This window comes from Zerene cesonia, chromosome Z (assembly GCF_012273895.1).
Source record: "Zerene cesonia ecotype Mississippi chromosome Z, Zerene_cesonia_1.1, whole genome shotgun sequence".
Classification (NCBI taxonomy): domain Eukaryota; kingdom Metazoa; phylum Arthropoda; class Insecta; order Lepidoptera; family Pieridae; genus Zerene; species Zerene cesonia.
The window spans coordinates 1,189,336-1,210,032 of NC_052122.1; the positions used below are offsets into that span (position 1 = coordinate 1,189,336).

The 20,697-nt window shown below is 31.7% G+C and overlaps 2 protein-coding genes across 3 annotated transcripts in view; both read left to right on the forward strand.

Annotated features, from left to right (window-relative positions):
- The first annotated feature begins 226 nt into the window (after positions 1–226).
- LOC119835856 (neurocalcin homolog) overlaps positions 227–20,697 on the forward strand; it is a 68,969-nt gene continuing 48,498 nt past the window's right edge. The window contains exon 1 of one of the 2 annotated variants that reach the window (XM_038360895.1): positions 227–390. The gene's annotated coding sequence lies outside the window, so the exon portion shown is untranslated. The remainder of the gene's footprint in view (positions 391–20,697) is intronic. The other variant, XM_038360894.1, reaches the window with a different exon arrangement.
- The window catches only part of LOC119835857 (neuronal calcium sensor 2), a 59,495-nt gene continuing 39,302 nt past the window's right edge, over positions 505–20,697 (forward strand). Inside the window, exon 1 of the mRNA XM_038360898.1 lies at positions 505–819. The gene's annotated coding sequence lies outside the window, so the exon portion shown is untranslated. The remainder of the gene's footprint in view (positions 820–20,697) is intronic.

Sequence of the window (20,697 nt, forward strand, 5' to 3'; positions counted from 1 at the left end):
AGTGATGTACTAGAATCGATTCTTTGTTTGACTTTTTTAGCATTACGAATTCACTCGATTCATATTAAAGAGTTATTTTACCATAATGCTATTAACAAATAATATAGTAATAATACTTTAATCACGTCAAATTCTGGTGATGTTTTATTAGCAAATTGAGTATCGTAAATATGGGAAGGAATACCAGTCAATTTTTAAAATTTTTATATACAGTAACCCTCTGAGGTTTGCAAATATGGCGTAGATTTCTACAAAATGCAGTTGGAGACAATTTGTTTTAATTGTCAATTCTGATTCTACAAACTGAAATGCTTTTTCAATAAAACTCGTTGTTAAAATTATAGTGATATACAGAACTATTAATGTGAATTGTGAATTGTCGCTATGTAGGTACAAATCTTATATTCTTTTTCAAAGCATTTGATTATGTTTTCCTCGTTATGTTTAATTTTAGTAAACATTAAAATTAATATATAGAATTCTTAAAAAAAACGTTTTGTCAAGACTTCTAATTTTGTAAGAGCAGATTTTATCAAAGATATTTTATTTTTATTCACTGTAGGAATAATTGGTTGTAGAAGCCAACATCATTGTATATTTATTTCAAATTATAATAGTAATAAAATATGAAGTTAACTTAATATGTAGTTATGTATTACGGCTTTTACGCAGTCTTAATTTTTGTGTCAAATAAGTTTGTATAGAGTTGTAATCTGTATTTAAGCTAAGGACTTAAGACTTTACTTGTGTCAACTGGGAATGTTCAATGTTGTTTCTGTGCTCTCTACATCTCAAGACAACATCATGCTTTGTGCTCTGGTAAGTAATTTATTTTATTTTCTATGAATTCAAAATGTATCATTATCAAGGTAAGAATGTGATGTTTGTATGAGTGTTTTTAAACTTAACTTGAATAAATCATTTCAACTGGTAGATTATGCTGATATTAATTAGTCTACAGTCTACATCCATTAACCAATTATTGTAAAAACTGTGTTGTTGTCTTGAAATATTCAGTTTTTTGGAGCCTATATAATATAAAATTACAAACATAACAGGAAGATTTAGTTAAAGTTATTGCAAGCAATATAATTTTTTTTACCAAGACTTTCAAATATAAATGACTTCATAATGTAAATGTTATGATACTCTAAAATTACTGTATGTATGGAAAAAGTATGTGAATATAAAGGCACAATCAATTCTATGCCGCTAATTTTTGTGTTTATAACCTCACACTATTGGCAATAGGCATTTACTTTAAGCTATAATTTCTACATTGAAATTACGCGATTAAAAAATTACCACTAACACATTACAAGAAGTACTTAACAAATATATTAAAGATGTCTCATATACAACAAACACTTATGTTTTTGTAGATTAAATTCTTCACCTTTCTTTAAAACGCTGAAGCTATTTTCTAATTCCTTAAAAAATGAGATGTTTCTCTGTCCTCCTAGCTCTATCCATATACAAAAATTGTATAAAAAAATCATTCTGACTTAAGTTAGAGAAAAAAACACACTTTTGCATTATAATATAAATAAGGATAATATTGATCGTATAGAACCAGTTGTGCGAAGTCCAACTCATATTGGCCTGCTTTTTGCTTAGTGGATGTTTGGTTATATTAGTATAGTATAGTATTTTTTCAACTGAGTCACTTTAAGAATATGATCTGCAATATGAAAATAAATGTATTTGCGGCTTATTCAAAATAACTTAGAGACCTACTTGAAACTTCATAGACTTGGGCATAATATAAAGAGAACCATTTTACAGTATTACAGCTCCTTTTGATCTCATAGTAAAAACGGCACGACGACACATCTAGACTATATTGCAGTTGTTACAACTCAATAAAAGTGAATAAATAAAATATACTTATGATGAAAACGGAGATCCGTGTATTTACACGAGAAGACTTTTTTGCAATCTCTTGTATATCCATATGTCTAACAATAAAACATTCGCACGACAGCCCCTGTTAATAACGTGTCATATGCAGCTCGGACTGACTCCGCGTCTTTCTTTTACCTACCGCGCGATGGACCTGTCTAAATGCCTTCATTGAACGATTGTATGGTTTATGCTTAGTGCATGTTACACTGATATTTATGTAAATGGAGATTTCTATATTTATGAGAGACATTTCTTTACTTATGTAAAACCAACAAAGTAACTATGGAAGCCTATACTTTCTTATATCTTCTTTGAGTATTAGGAATGCCATAAGATTAATTTAAAGCAGGAAGGCAAAGAAAAACATGCAATTCCATCAGTAATAATTAATTAATCTTTGTCCTGTTATTATTATCGCGTTAGATGCAATATTTTATTAATCCTTGAATAATAGACATTTTTTGTGATAATGGTCAGTTTTTTTATTGCAGAAAACACATGAACCAAGGGAAAAATGTCTTAAAGTCAAAAAAACTACAAACACATTCCTGTAGTCCTTTCCTTTCTGTTCAGTTTCTTTTCCTTGACACATGTACGCGTCATTAGTCAAGATCTGCGGAACTTGCGACGACATGCTTTCCGTTTCCGATGGAATCCTGTGCAGTTGGTAGTTAACGGTTATTTTTGAACTGAACAGATCAGTTGTGCATGTCGTTACAATAATGTTCTTACAAGATACTTGCACTATTATGCTAAAATGTCCATGAATAATTTCTAGTTCAGCGATGTACGACATCGATGAACTAGAAATTAATCTAAACATGTAAGGTACATGTTTAGATTAATGTGTGTAGAAAGCTCAACTATACATCTAACGATATTTATATATTTATTAATCCTTGAGAACTACCGACCAGCACTGGTTTTACCCGTGGTACATGCCTACAGCATTCAGGAATCACACACATATCCAACGGACAAAGAATTTTTGAAATGGGTCCCTTTATGCCTCAGATTATGCGTTCAAACAAACTACTCAGCATCATGTTATACGTATAAAAAAAATATTTAGAAGCCTTTAGAATTGATGGAAGCTTGATATAATAAGAAATGAAAATGTCATCAACTGAATAAAAGCGTGTATTCATTAAATTTTGCACGTTAAAAACACTTCTTAATTAATAGTCAGATGAATTTAAAAGTTGAATACTTTCTATTTTTCGACGTTCATATTACATAATTTCAATAGTTCAATAGTTTGCATCGATTGTACACTCAGGTAGGACTCAAATTCCTGAACTATTTGTTATTCTCTCGTGTTGAAACTCAACCCACATGAATATATATCCACATTAATATTATACCCACAGGAATTTGTTATTTTAGGAGGGAATAAAGTGATAGGTGATCTAAAATACTAGCACTTTAGATCACGGTGATAAAAATGGTACCAACATATGAACAAATAGACGTATATAAACGTATATAATCGTAGTTTGCATTGCGAAGATTAATGTAAAATAAAAAAAAAAAAGTATTTTCTAGATATATAGCATAGAGCACGTCTTCAAAGTATATAACACAACTTCCCTTGGTAAAGCATTGAAAAATGGATTGGTCCTCGAGCCAGCTACATATTTTCATGACATTGTTTCCGACAGATAATTTGTCCCAAGTGGGAAGAAATAATTAAACAATTTTATTTTTCATATATTTCTATGACTAGCCGACGTAGTATCCACAATCCTACAAACAGCTTACCCCTATAATGAATTTATTTAAGCCATTATACAAGTTATAAGCCGAGAAGAATGATTGACGAATTTGGGTCTGCCTTGCGGACTAAGTATAATGATTCTCTTTAGCTCCATTTACGAAGCTACATTCAATGTACTTGATATAAAGATATTATTCTGAAGATTAATTACGAATGTGGTCTTGGGACAACTACAATGCTTTGTAATTCTAAATCTTTGCGCTATTTAGTTCCATTTTCAAGTAAAAGCTGTGAAAGCTCAGCGTTTGCAAAACAAACAAAAAGGAATTATTATGTTACTTCATATTGTATAGCAGAAAAGCGAAGTATCTTAATTGATCACGGAAATATTAACATAATGTTTTAAAGATATGAATTATTTTACATTATCTCATATAACTTCACTCTCATCAGAACATTTTCGAATTGAAAAATAGAAAAATATCTACTTGTTTAGACTATCCTGCGAGTAGTCACATTAGTTAAGTTCTGAAAACGCACAGGTTCTCGCATATGTATCAATAAACAAAAACACGATACGGAGTCTTTATCAGGATTGCCCCTAGTAATGGATGCAATTTCATGCGGAGAGCAAGATATGATCCGAAATCGGGTATAAATTTTTACTTTACACAAATATTAATTGATATTACGCCTTACTCCAAAAACGACTCCCATATAATGTGAATAATCACTATTACTTAAAATGAATAACAATACGCAATCATTATTAAGATTACGCGGAATAACAGCGATCCATCGAAAGCGTCGGTACACCCAAGATGGAAGTTTGTAATTAAAAGCCGGCAAAATATATACGGCGGTTCCCATTGACAGATGTCAAATTCATTCCAGCGTATTTTGACAATGGCATTTTTGTTTCTACTGATAAAAGTGTGTCGGACTGATATTATGCCGCCGTGCTTGGTAGTCTCTGTGTAGTGCTGTAACAAACGAACGATCATCAAGAAACGTAAATTGCCCGCTCGTCTATCTTGGTAAACTACTTAAGAATTAACAAAATAACGATAGCAATAAGCGGCTATATTTCTGTGCCCTTTCGACTACATTTGGATCGCCGACTATTTATCACCAATGTGTCAAAAAGTTGGACCGGGTGGGTGTTTCCTTTCAAATGATCCCGCGCAGTACGTCCCATTATTATTTACAATAAATATGTCATTCTCTTTACCTATTAATTATCTTTATCTTACTATATCTTGCTAGCATGAATTTATTCTATAGGCTAAAATATTCATGATCATTGGTCGGCTCGTACAGCAAAGCAGCGTGTAATGATAACGTTTAATCGAATAGGATCTATTTGGCAAACCCGTCATTTACCGAACAATATTCACTCTTATTGCTTTGTTTCCCATTAAAATCAATATGGATTGTATGCCAAGGGAGCGAAATCTTAGGGATAGGGTGAAATTGGAGGGGTCGAGCAGAAATAAAAAATCATTCTGGCCATTTGACCATGCCAGTGAACCCATTCTATTCGTATAGCTTATTTAGAATTTTATTGTCACTGCCTAGATTTTGCCGATGCTTTATATAGGTGCTTGGTCCAGAGTCTTCTGTTTTTAACCCGCTTTTAATTAGCTGTTAACCAAGTTGTATGTAACCGACTCATTTGGACTCGATTTTTATCCACTTTAAGCAGAAAGAATTATTTCAAATTTGTCGATAAGTACACTTACCAAGGACCGGTGACAATACAAAAATTTCAGTTTATCTTACTACCCTGTATCTCGTGTAGGATTTACGTGTTCTCTATATAGAGATATCTATATCTTATATAAGAGCAAGTGAGACGATTCAGTTGATTTCACAATTTAAGCGTGTTTTTTCGCTATTTAAAACTATGTACATCTATTATTTTTTGAATTCTGCTCTTCGTTGACCAGGTATATCAATGGTATTTATCAATAAATCAGGGAATATCATTGAATCGGACTCGCATTGTATTAATTTCAAAAGCATCTGAGCTGTCAATGCGACGTTTCATTATACTCAACCAGCAAGATACACATCAATTGAAGCGGTTTCCTTTGAACCTATTTGGAAACGTAATATCTTGTCAAAGTAGTCTTGAGGCAGCTTCGGTTAATCTTGTGAACTAAGATGAAGAAGAACTAAATATTGCCTATGAAAATCTGTTTTGCAACATCTAAAGACCAGTTGTTCAAGTTGAGCGTGATAATATATGTCGCACGGCAATTCAAGTCTCCGGCGAGAGCCACGACGTAGCTATTGATGCTCTTAAGACATTAAGTTATTTTTGGTAGTCGTCACTTGCGATCATTCAAATGCTCGTGTGAGTAGCGCATGCATACTGCAGTAGGCTTATGCCCACAAATGGGCTTCTGACATTTATTTTATTTTCACCTCATTTTCAGTCTTTATCTATGAGAACTTAATTTCACATCAAGTTAGTACATAAAGGAAAACTTACTTTAACTATCATCTTCTGCTTCTGCTTCTGATTCTGCTTTTCTTTACGATAACTAGTTATAATACCCCTAGAATACCCCTAGTCTCCTTTTTCCATTTTTTCAAATAATAAAATAATACATTGGACATTAAAATACGGCTTGTTTTCTCAAGATTTTACATGTCTTTTGGAAAATGACAGTTGGCGTTTCAATGCGCGTTCAAAACATGTTTTCTAATTTTCGATCACCATTTACAGAGTGAAAAATGTTAAATAAAGTATTTTGAAACCTGTATATATGTACACTAAAAATATTTTTTTAATAAAAGGAATTGTTGTTTTCCCTATTTTTAAGTCATTAGTAAATAAAACCATGATAATATCCAAGAAAAGTAGAAATAGAAGTAAGTGGCGTGTTCAACGTCTCAGAACACTTCCCAAACTTACCAGGAGTTGGTGTTATTACAATTAAATAGTTATACAAGTCCTATATACTGTTTATTAGTAAAGTATTGTATAAGTAGCTACTCACACGTTATCTATTAAATAAGTATTTAGACGTTAATTACAATTGTTGAAAATATTATTAGTAAGACCATTAATAAAAAACGCAATACTTTTTAAGTCGGAAGTTTCGTAAACGAAAGAAGCTTTACAAATACACTTATACTTTCCTTTTGAAAATAATTTCCAAACTTTTATTATTTCCCAAAAAAAAATCTTTTTTTTCTTAAACAAATTTGTTCCTTTAATGACCAAGAATTTTTGTAATACTTTTGACCTTTGTAATACATGTACAGTTTGCTTTAAAACTACTTTATTATTGTAACTCTTTATTATTGTAACGTGTATACCTACTTTTCGCCTGCTTCGCATTAATCGTTCTTAATTATATATGTCTACTCACACGATTGTATGTGTATGAAAATGGCTAAAAACCGCTGAAACTGAATATGTATCTAGTATTTATCTTGCTTGAAGTACAGTTATTGATGGTTAAAAAAAAAAAATTAAATTTAAAGCAAACAATTTTACAGTTTAGCGAGTATGTTTGTATTGATAATAACATTTACGTGACAATTTTTAATTAATAATTTTTCAAAAATCCATATTATGCAGGAGTTGGTGATGTGTAAGTCCGTCATATTATTATTTTCGTTTTCATGTTATATATTAACTAACGAATTATTTAAAAATAAGTGTCGAAGATTTTATCTAAAATTTATTTTAACTATGAAATAACTTTTCTCTTCAAGAACAAATGAAGCGTCAAAGTTGATTGATAAACCTCTTGTTGTTAGGGCTATTGAAAATTGAATAAAGTTGTTAAATATAATCAGGGCAGGTAGAACTTTCGATTGATTTATATATTTTTTTTTATGTCACAGTCGGCAATGGAGCTGGTGGGACGCCTGATGGTAAGCGATACCACCGCCCATGAACATTTGTAGAGGCGTAAAGTCGACACAGACCTTACGCCTCTTCAAATGGATTGCCGACTTTAAATTGGGAAGGGATTAAGAAAGGATTGGCGAGAGGAATAAAGGAAAGGACTGGGAATGGGAAGGAAAAGGATATGGGCCTCCGGCTCCCCCACTCACCGAACGAAACACAGCAGAATGCTATTTCACGCCGGTCTACTGTGGGGGTGTGGTACTTCCCCGGTGCGAGCTGGCCCAATTCGTGCCGAAGCGTGCTCGACTACCACATATAGTTACTTATTATTTTAGATTCGGAGTCATTCAAATAATTTTGTTGTTAAAGCGCTAACATAAACGCATCTCTTAAAATTTCAGCTGTCTTAGTATCACGGTATTTGAGAAATATAGCCTGGTGTGACAGACGAACGCACATTTGTAGATGTAATTTTGCAGAGAGTTAGTTTCTAGTTAGTAGATGTCTGATAAGAACGGATAAATGATGAAAACGAATATTTTGTTAAGTAATTTGTAATTGTCTGTATTGTTACATTACATTTTAAGATGAGTACAAATAACATATTAAAGTAAATTCTTTGCGCATCCGATTATTATTTTTAATTTTTCACTGCTTACTTAAGTAATGCTTACCTTAAAAAACATTTTATGGGGCGTTTCATGCCACGTGGTGCATAATTTTTGCGTAAAATTGTAAACGATGTAGGTGGTTCCGCGACTCAGAAGTTTGTTTTGGAAATGTATTCCTCTCTTAGTAGTAAATTTGCTATTTTTATGTGCTAATAAACGCTTCCGAAACACTTGTCTAGACAACATCTCGGGCAGAAGACGCTTCCGCCTGTATTTTTATAAGCAGTATATTTATTTTTCACCCATTGCATTGAATAGGTATAATTTATTATTTTTTAAACATGAAGTCGAAGTCGGTACCAAAATTAATTAAAAACTCTAAATACTGTACTTCGACTTTATAAACTGTTTTTCCTTTAGAAGGTAGGCACGTTGTGACCTATTTTTGTACTAAGTTTCAGTCTCGAATATCTTCAAATACTGACGCATTAGCGTGCAATCTAACTATCGACTTAGGCTATAAATCCAGTCACAATTAAAATGCAACAAAATATTTATTTTCACGCCAATAGCAGTTAAACATTTTTGTGATATTAAATAACAGAGGGTTAAAAGAACCGAATTGTTGTGATGGCATTATATAAAGTAGATACCTATGCAGCCAAATGTAATTTTTTAAACTACGTTTGCTTTGTAGGTATATGACAAATGAGTACTTCGCTATAATACAAATACACCTCCTCTGTTTGTGACAGAAAAAGTTCTGTCCGCGCAGTATTTGTACGAAAAAAGGCGATCAAAGCACTGAGGGAAATAATTCTAAGAAATGCTGTCCGACAGTAAAATATATATATATATATATATGTATATATAAATTTAGCACTTATAATCAAGTCCCATATTTTAGAAGATAATTTAAGAATAGCAGGTTATAAGAGGCACTAGTCATTATTTGCGTATAAAACTTAATAAACGTAAAAATGTGTGATAAAACCAATGCAAAATTGTTTAGCGGAATATACGGGAACGTCAAAAAAAAGCGGTTAAATAAGCAGAATGACCGAGTTAATAATCAAAAAAGCTTCCCGTTCCCGTTTCAATTACCCGGCTGCAGTGTTAATTTGATGAGGTGGTATTACAGAGGAGTGTCTATACCAATATTTTTGTGATAAATGGTGCCAAAATATGTCCACATCAGCCGTATTAGAATACGATTCTACAAGAGCCCAAAATCTATTTCTAATTTATGTTTACGGTGATTGATATAGAAAACGGATTTATTTAATAGTTTGGTTGCAAAAAGTAATATAAAAACAACAAATTAACACGCCCACGTCAAAAATTACGTGGATTATTCGTTTGTTGGTTTTAAAATTAACGAATTATTTTGAAAGTGATACAGTACAGTATTACGTTTTATTTTACACAGTACGTACTTCCCGCCTGATCTTTATTAAAAGACGTTGCTTTTGATTCACAATAGCCCCACATTCAGTACATTTTTATTACGTCAATAATAACAGTTTCAAGAACGTTTAGATAATAACTCATAATGTAAAAGTGCGTGGCTGTAAAATGTTTATGTTATTAGTATATGATGTTTTTTATGATCATTAAGTTTTACTTAATACAGCACCTATAAAATACCTTATGTTTTAATTGTCAAATGAATTTTACTGGTAATATATTTTCAAAATTTTGACATATATAAAATATGAATAATGCTATTTGGGTTCTTTATATGTTAATGTTTTAAGTATAATTTTGCTCTAATGTAAAAAAAAAATCGAGAATAGTTGAATTACGTTGAAAATTGTAAATAGATAGTTTAGAAATAGGAGCATTGTCTGGCACGGTGACGAATACATGGAAATTATTTTAAGGCTCAAGCGAGCTCTAAAAATAAATTGAAATGTGATGTCATGAAACCCGTGGTACGTACTCCACACGCGCCCGTGTATGACATCAGTTTTGTCCGCCAGTCATACGCTCCGACTCTAAATCATCATGAGTGTTGTTCTCACCTCTGATCATGATTCAAATGATTTTTACATTCTTCAAATGTGTAAAATATAGCATGATAATATTATGTGAATTGTAAAAAAAAATATAATATTTCCTTGATATATTGACTCCATATCCTCTATGTCCCTACATACTCTCTCTATAGTGGTAGATTTTTTGTATAGTTATGATTTTAAGTAAAATCAGAGACAGTGGCATAGGTTCTAGAATATATATATATATTGTACACTCAAGGTGTATCATCAGCAATATGAACTTTATAGTTATATATAGGTATATCTTTATCATTGAAAATCCTCACTGTTCTATTGATTTGTCCAAACAGAAAGTTCTGTGTGTATTGCGTGGGTAATAACAGTAATCCATATTTAGAATCTTTAATTACTTGCTATTTTATTACACACGTCTATGTCATTACGTTGCACCGACGTCAGTAATTGCGACACGTATAAAGTATACTATTATGGTGAATATATACCTGAACGTTCACTTATAATGAGCGTTCTGTTTGAAATAATTTTTAATAGGAAATTCATTTTGTTTTTGTTTTTCGTCGCATGGCCGATATCGACCATAACTGTTCGCTATTCGTACTCGTGGTCTATTATTGTACTCTTATTACAAATTCATGTTCAATACATTACCTTGAAATAATTTCAATTGCAATCGATGCAGCTTATGAGGTTTTAAGCCGATATTCATTTGTAATCAGAGTTATATTTTAAGTAATATTTTGTACCTAGCGGATTTAGTCCGATAGTTTGGTTCATAAAATAGTTTTACCTAAAAGAATGTGGGCTCTTTTAAATTGTGATCTAATGATCATGAGGATATGTGCACAAAGTGGCAACGCCAAAATTTGAATTTCCACATTGCCACTTCTTTGCCGCTCGCGCCGCCATATTGGTAAAATTGTGTCGTAAAGCTGTTTTTTGACGATATCTCTTTTCAAGTAATTTTACGAGGAGTACTTATATAACTATAAATCTGCATAAAATTTCAATTAATTTATGTTTTGTGTTTTATATAATATCTAAATTAATATTATAAAAAGGAAACATACTATATGTATGTTTGTTGTGTTTTCACACAAAAATCTGTTTTCAAAGATTCTTTCAAGAATACAAAGTTGTATCTTCAGTCTTCACTGAGTGAGTGACATAGAAGCCCGGGCAGAGTGTATGTTTGTTTTTTATGTAGTGTTTCATAATAATCTATACGGTTCTGATTTTTACCTCCATAAATATCGAACGGAAATGAGTTATCGTCAATACTACCATCGCAGCGCTTTTGTCCTATAAGGCGGCGCACTAAGTGGTAAAATGAAAAATTTAATAGAACACCTCTCAAATCTATAAAATCACCCATTTTCATAACTTTCTAAACTTTTCAGATTAAAGTATATAACAGATTGTACTTATAAATTAAAATTGTGGTTTATGACCTACGACTTAACAATTTATATTTTGAAAAAAAAAAAACAAAGCAAAATATTTACATAATATACCTATTTTCCATGTTACATGTTATTTTCGTGGCCGGTATTATCATGGCTCATAACGTGAACGTTTCTCAAGTAAATCCCATCGATGATGTTGGATGTGACCTGGCCTGCAGCCAGTCAGTAAAGATAACATGTGACTCCGTTATGAATTAATTATACTTCATTATTTCGGTTTTACCTGGGCTGACCTAGGATAAAAATTAGTCATGCTACTCACTAGAGACAGCTATAAAATGGTACAAAAATTATCAAAAATGTTTAATAAGAACCAGAGATCCTTCAAAATTTAATTAAATTACTTTATAATATTTCATTATATATCACCCGCGGGGTTCCTGTTCCTGTGAGGATGTTGTTCAGGATAATTGTTATATTTTTCTTGCTTGCGAATTCTTATATCCGTAATAAATTCTAAACGAGAAGCTCGATATTTACGTAGAGAGACAGTGGGGAATGATTTATAATTTATCCATTATGAGATGGCATCAATAACTTAAACATTTAATTAATACATTCATTGTGGCTTTCCTTTTATATGAAGGTGTATGCCATCGCGGACTTCTAATATATGAGCTATTATTTAATAACACGAAAATGTTTGTCACATTTTTTTATGCCATAGCGGGCAGCAGATCTGGTGGTTCGCCTGACTGTATCCGATCATTACCATGAACATTCGCAAAGGTGTATTACCTTTGCTACCTTTCTGCGATTGCGCTGCCTGCTTTTAAGGAGTAAGGGATAAGGAAAGGATTGATGACTGGAAAGAAGGAATGGACAGAGAAGGCGCAGGTAATGCAAACGGGCCTCCGGCTCCCCCACTTATGTAAGAAACACAATAGCATACTATTATTTCATGCTGGTTTTTTGTGGGGGTGTAGTACTTTCCCGATGCGAGCTGGCCCAAGTCATGCCGCAGCATGCTCGACTCCCACAGTAACAGTTGTTCTAATTTATGTAGAGATATTAATTATTTATATCAACAAGCTTATGTTCAGATAATAAATATTGATCTAATTTCTCAAATTGTTGTAACAACCAAAGAAATAAGAATGTTTCTTCTTCATAACACTGCTTTAGATGTGGACTAAAAACGGACGCGTAGGATAAGTGCCAACTGTAAAGTTCATATCATAAATTTGGCAAGTATCGACCGTGTATGCCATGCTTGAATCGACCCTAAAACGATTAGGAAGAGTCAGGTGCATGGTGGCGAGTGATCTAATCTCATTAATTTGTTTGTCAAATGGAACGTAAAGTCCATGGTATAGTTTTCTTTCTCCTCTTTAGTAATCCGCTTTACTTTATATAATTTGTGACGTGATTCCATTAGGGTGATTTCATTAAGAGCCTGTCGTATGTTATTCGTGACTGAGCATAAATACGTCGCATTTCGATTCGGATTGCATGTATACGGATGTTAAAACTACGTCAAACTACGTCAAATGCCAGCCGCATTCTTGATAATGTTATAATTTTTTTTTTGTCATAACTCACCGTCGGCTAAGGAGTGCTGCCACTTCCTAAAAACATTTACTGAGGCCTTATGCTTCTGTTGTAGGTTGACCGTCTTAAAAATATACAGTACAAAGCAAAGGATTGATGCAAACAAGAAAGGAAATGACTGGTAGGGGTTAGGAAAATGATAAATTTAGAAAGATTTTGTATGTATATTATACACCTATTGACAAAAGATGATATATAATTTTTGTGAGTACAATTATAATTCTTTTTAAACTCAATTCATCCCACTTCAATATATTCAGGCATTAAGTAATTGATATAAAAACAGAATCGTAGATATTCCTGGAATTCAAGTTTGTTATGAAAATGGGACATTTATGTACCGGATTATTTATAAGCGGCTTAGAAGACTGATATCCTGTTGGATGTGATGTGATGTTTCACATCGAATCGATTTTTCATGATCCAATTGCACAAATATCCAATATATTGCACAAATATATTTTAACGTATTAAAATGAATGCATTACGGTTAAAATAATTTCATATTTAATATTGAAAATTAACGTGGAAAAATCTTGCACTAATGGACTTAAGCTTTCGTAAAAATTAGCTGCCGAAATAGAATAAATAAAACCGAATCTATTTCACTGTAACATACATAAATTTTTAAATGCGTTACGCAAATGTATAAATCGAAATTTAAATATGAAAAAAGAAAAAGATTCATTTAGCTCTACGTACCTTGATGTCTATGCTTGTATAAATTCACAAAAGTACCTACTTAACCCAATTTTTGTAAACGCTACTTGTACTTACGTTCAAATTGAACTGCGAAACAGGTAGTGTATATGCGCTGGCAATATTATTTTGGTCATACTCGTGTAGTAACGATCGTTAATGGTTGTTTCCTAGTAACGATTTGAGGTGCTACGTGCAAAACTATCCTGCGGATAGAACGGTTAAGTCTCTACAAAATTAATTTATTCAAGTAGAAGGATGACGGTCTCCTATTGCGAATTATTATATAATAAGCGAGTTTTTAAATTTTGTTATTATATTTTTTATAAGTATTCATGGATGTAAAGTTTAAACTCTTTCCTATATAATCAGTATTCAAAACTATGAAAATATTATGACTAGCGACATCTGTATTTCATTCTCAAAAACATTACTAAAGTGTGTACGTCAAACATTAAGTCAGGAAACAAAAAAATTTTAAGGAATTTCTTAATCTGGTTTTATAACATTTCTACGCATTCTGTTTTGCAAATGTTTATTTGAGACATAAACATTATTACATTTTTGTATTTTAGTTATAGTGTACAACTCATGAAATTCCTCCTCGCTTTCGATAGAGGGCACTAAAATTAAAATGAATAAAACACTCGAAAGCGCCATCTGTCTTAGTATGCAGAACCTAACGTGAGGTACAGTTTTAACATAATCGTTGAAGATGTCGCCTATAGTCGCAGTAGGACATAAAATTTTGCCTTTTGTCTATGTCCTTATTTTACTATGAGGTTTGCTAGGAATGCTGGTTGATCTTTTAGGAATAATATAACGTTCTTAAGGAACAAAAAGGAAATGTATTGAACATACTTATTCACTGTAGGTGTAATAAATATTAGGTGCTATTATTGTTTTTTTTTGCGTTTAAAAACAACTTAGTATAATGAGGTGCTTAGGGTTTTGGTTAAATTAACCCATATTCGCAATGACCTTAATGGCATTTACTTACTAGCCGCTCGATACGGCTCCGACCGGATAAACCCCGTTACTTTTCTAAGATTTCATAAAATTTTTTAGAGCTTTCATCCATCAAAATAAAAAATGTATATGTATATATTATGGTATAACTAACTCTTTTTATATATATAATCTTTCGTTTAAATGTAGAATAGATTAGATTTCGTCAAGCCTTTTCCTTTTTTTAGTAAATTCTGATTCTTATAAGCTTTGTTTTTAAACCATTAATTTTCAAAAAAAAGAAAGAAAAAATTGTCGTTATTACTTTTGAATTGAAATTGTGTGAACGCAATGGACAAACCTTTGTGTTTGACCGAAATTCGGGTGTTGGCAGCTTGAAAAATCCATGCGTTAGGTACTATAATGGACGTGTCGGCCGATTCTGTAAGTTTTGAATCCTTTGTGTACTGTACTTTTATGCAATTGACAGCTCTGATGGTTGGTGCCGTACGAAATCTGAAAATGGTGTTTTCGGCAGGTTTTTTTCACTTTCTGTAGCAGAATACTACACATTAGCTGAAGTTGGAACTTTGGGACATGCCATTTATATACGAAGGTATATGGCCTCCGGGCCATTGGTGGCAGAGTTTATGGGATTAAAAAAAATAAGTACCTAAATGTTGGATACACCTACATTACAATAAGAAATGAATACATACAACGTTTCATCCATGTATCCACGCGGCCTTCCATTATATTTATTGTTCTCTTTCACTGTAGGTCTTGCATTTATGCTTACATATTAAATTCTGAGTCTAGATATTTCATAGCGATGAACAATGTTGTTACATTTTTCAGTTGATGTGTTTCTTGAATGTATTTATTTTCATATATTTAAAGGTAAATAACTATTATTTTCAGACAAGAACCTTTATTAAGAGGAGAATATTATTATATGAAATATAATATGGTGTAGGTAACTCGAAAGGTAATTACGTCTACTTGCTCATTATAATTTATATAAAAATCATGAAGTATTTTAACTAACATCGTGTTTGAACTGTTATGGTTTCAAAAAATTGAACGTTTTAATAAATATGCCTTTTTAAATACTCAGTTCCTTCAATAAAGCTGTAAATAAAAAGTTAGCATTCAAAAGCAATTGATGCGATAGTCCGTTTCATTTAAGCTGATTGAAATGTCTTTTATAAAAGAATAAAATAATTTCATTAAAATTTTTAAATACGTGTCGTGTAACAATTTTTGGCGTCAACATATTTATACCATTTGTTGGCAAAATGGAACAACTTGAATATGGTCGACGTGCTAATTGCTGTTTAGCATGCTACATACTCGTTCAACTAATATATGTTTAGATGGGTCTTTGGATGCTCGGTACTATTTGATTTATTTTTCCCTTAAATGTCATCTTACCCTTTTTTTTAATTCACTGATAGTACTTACTTGTTTTGACACAAAGATTAATTTTATAAAGAGGAAATTCTTTTATGTTGGTATGTGTGTAACGTTTTCACGTAAAAACTATTGGACCGATTTGACTGTTTATTTTTGTCATTGAGTGGCAGGGCCTATATATGTAGGTTCCACAAGCAAATACATTATATTTATTTGGCACGCTTTAGAGCCTAAACTGCATCTCGTTTCTTTTATGTACACCACACATAAACATACGCACACACCATATAAAACTAACTAAAGATAAAATAAAATAGATACCAAGGATTTTTGTTTTTAAGATAAATAGTTTGTCATATATCTATTCTAGTTTAATTGATATATCTATTCAGTATGTAAAAGTACCTATAATTATAATAAATAAGTAAAAATTAAGTTGTTTTCCTAAATGCTTTGCTGCAAGAGTTAGGTTGGTAGGCTGCAAATAATTAAGTTAAAAGTATATATAAACTAGGTGACTTGTTATTTCAATACAATGTTTAAAAGTAGTATTCCATTTCTGATTTGCTTAATTAGCTGGCAGCAGTCGCAGCTCCGTCCGTTTATCCCATTAAATATTTAAACAAAGTCGGTAATCTTTCCGTGATAAAAATACCAGTATTTTATTTTGATATTTCTACTTTTACAGACAGACGCCTGAAGAGTAAATTTCAATCGTTTTATGAAATATATTTGACATTTAAAGTTGCAGTTATTGAACTTTATGCAAATAGAATATGGATGCTACACTTTGCATGTAATATTTGCAAAACGATTCTGCTTCCGCATTGATATGACGGCTCGCTAGTAGTTATAGATTTATTTTAGTGGAAATTGATTGAATTTTAGCTTGAAAATCGTTATGAAACATACTTATTTTCGAAACGTAGGTTGTAATGTAATGAAATTTTTAGTTTTCGTTTTATAAAGATGTATTTCTGATAATTTATCCTGAAAGTTTTTTTGTTTACGAGAGTGGACTGTATGTTAATCTCTTAGATCTCATTATAAATAAGTATTTGCGTGATCTCCATTCTTTGTGAATGGGATAATGTGAGATGAAACGCTATAAGCCTAATGCCTTCAGCTTGTTTTGAATTTACTGATATTTGATTTATTACATTGTAATTCAAGTAACTGTTTATGAAATCATATCATGTTATATGTATGTTATTATATGTCTCGTGAAAGGAATTTGCATCTTTTGTTCTGTATATAATACTTAGGTTATTACTGTTTTATCATTCAAAATTATAACTGATAAGTGTCAATCTGGAGCTATTTTTTGTATAAATATTTTAATCGAACAACCAATTTAAATGGGACCACACAGGAGCGACCATTGTACAAATAAAATTGTCTCTTTATTTTACTTCTTCATCTTCAGTAATAAGTAACTGGCACAACAGCGTTTGCCGGGTCAGCTAGTTATAAATATTATTTCAATTGGGCAAGCGACCCTTTTAAAGTTAGTGACACATCAGAGTTGGACCAACTAAGTTTATTAAATACTAACTTGATCCCGCAGCCTCACTAGCAGCCAAAACAAATTTCATGCAGATCCGATCAGCTGATTTTGCTTGAGAATAAAAAACATACACCCATACATACTTAACTTTCACGTTCTCCCTCGTCAACCCTTATAATAAAAAAAGAAACGAAATAGCGAAACACACACATAAATCCAACTACAAGTACCCATACTTCTTAAAACTAGTATAAGTAGGTAGTAAATGGAGATAGTTAGAGTGCGACAAAACTTTGGTCTAAAATATTTCATCCTTAAAAGTTATTCGTTAAGTGAGTGAAGATTTTTATGCTTAGTTTGACAGTGCTGATATAATATTGTGTTGAAAGTAGAGAGCGTTTATTTATTAAACTCAAAATCATTTGATGCATATTTAATTTTTAACATGTTGTATACTAATGTTTGGTACTATATCTATATGTTAATTTATAGATATCTACATATGTTAATTCTTTGACCATTACGTGTTTCCGTTGTTACATTTTTTCCACTTGAGAGTTTTGTTTGAGTTTCTTAGGAGACGTGTGTTATGAAGCCGTATATGAACGATAACTGGTTATTGACTGCTACAAGATACGGCCGCAGACTTACGCACATTGAAAATATTTAGACAAGAAAATAAGTTAACACGGTTGCGAATTATACCGCGGTGAAAATGACGTCAAATTCATTATTTTTTGTTAAGAAAATTAATAGTTAGAAATATCAAATCCATCCGTTTTGTTGTTTAGAAATTATGAACATGAAAACCTAAAATTCTTTTTTTTTTTTAATTTGTTTATATAAAAGAGGAAATTAACACACCACCGTTTTTTACTTATAAACGACGCCCTAACATTTCGTAGGTGCAGGTCAGATATAATAAATAATTTTTGCTTTTATATCTACTATTGTATGATTCAAAGTAAATTAAAAAAAAGCTTTGTTTCCCATTACATATTACACCATCACCAATAGGTACTGGTTTAACTGATGTTCCAAAAACGGGCAAGGTTCATAATTTGCGAGATTTAAATTACGTTAAGATGAAAAGTGATTCTGTAAGAAGTCTAATTAAATAAATAAATGTTTTCGTGGGATAAAAAATAAAACGCTGGATGCTTGTTGGATAACTTTAAAGTTAACTTTAGATTCCGTGTCTGAATTTGAGCAAAAATTGATCATTTTAATGGAATCCACGGAAATATTAATATTAGACATATTACTAGGAAGTCTATTTTAAAATTGCATTGCTATTACATTCACACAAAGAGATTCACTATAAAGGGAATTATAAGAGCTCATCCAATATTGCAAAGAGGCTCCTTGTATTTCTTAAATATTTCTGAGAAATGAAATTAATAAACATGCAACTGGAGGCTCGCAACTTCGTTTATTTACCTGCATTACGTCTCTGGTGTGTTCGCGTATCTTATTGATCTGAGCTTTTCACAAGAAAATATAAACATTTCCAGCAAATACATCACCAAGACTTCTTCCTTTGTGTTCTCTGGATCTTATAAGTCGATCTCATCTCAAAGCTATATGTCTAAGTTTAGTATTATAAAAATGAAATGACGTTTTATTGAAATTTTATAGAGATTGGATTTAGTTAGAGGCAATAATGTGAATTTTGTAGTTTAATTTTGTTTAATTAAACGAGCGATAGATATAGCGAATGCCCGGTCAGTCCGCTTAAGATAAAACATCATTTACACTGCACAAATATCTCGCATCGTTCCAACTCAGGCATTTAGAATATGGATGATATTGTCTAAAGGTCGTCGCCGTGACAAAGGACGACCACTTTAAAAGTTTGTTCTTGTCTAAGGTTTACTGCGCTACGTGAAGTACGTACCATAAAAATGGATTTAAAATGTACTTCCAACTTCTAAGGACTTTGACTATGTTTTTCATTATTGCATGTTTTTGTACTGGTGCTAATATAATCGATGTATTAATAGTGTAATTATGTAGCTTTATGGGCAAGAAATAAAACATATTGAATAATAATTAATTCATGTTAAAGTAAAAGCTCTGAGGATTTGAGATAGTGGGTATGCGAGTGTGTGAACAATTTCATTGGCTAATGCGCTTTATGGACGTACCATATCTACTCACACATCAATGCTTTCAAAATCTTTTGAAAGCATAATTCTCTATTTGTTCATGTGTTCTAACCCGGTTTCATTTTCAGTATGAATTTTATGTCCTCAAAAGTTTATTAAAGCTTAATTATATGAGATGCAAAACACTAGGAACGCGTACCACCAATTAAATACATTTACGCGTGCAAAAGCTACAGTACCTAAAACTTCCCTTTTGATCATATTTATATTATTCATCATTACCAAAGTTCTACTTTTTACGAGTCATTTGTGTTTGTGAATTTTTTTTCGCATATTTTGCGTAGCTCAATATGTACTTGCAAACTGCTTTATTTATCGTTTCATTCAAAAAGCAATTCCCTATAAAAACCGCATTCGCCAGACGATTGGCTTTCGACGATTGAATTTGATTATGTATTATTCTTGTATTTGATAACCAAACGAGGTATAATACTAAAATATGTAGTAATAGCAATTATTTGTTGTACATAATATAAAGAAGAAGAAAATAAGTACATCATAAGAGATGCAGAAGGTGGTCCTATCGCTTTCCTTTACTAGACTTTAGACCTTTACTAGACATCTATACAACCAAGCATAAGCTGCGAAGTATTAGAGGCTGTTGTACAAAAAGATTCTTAAGACTTGTATTTATTAAAATAAATTACTGGCTCACATCTTTCAGTTAATATGTAATATAGTATATATTACGAAATTGAGACGTAAAAAACGTTTGGCTAATTGATATATTTTGTTACAGAAGTATGGACCGACTTTAGTTGTTCGTATTTTTTAATTCACATTTTATGATTGAAGCGCTGTTAATAAAGAACTATTCACG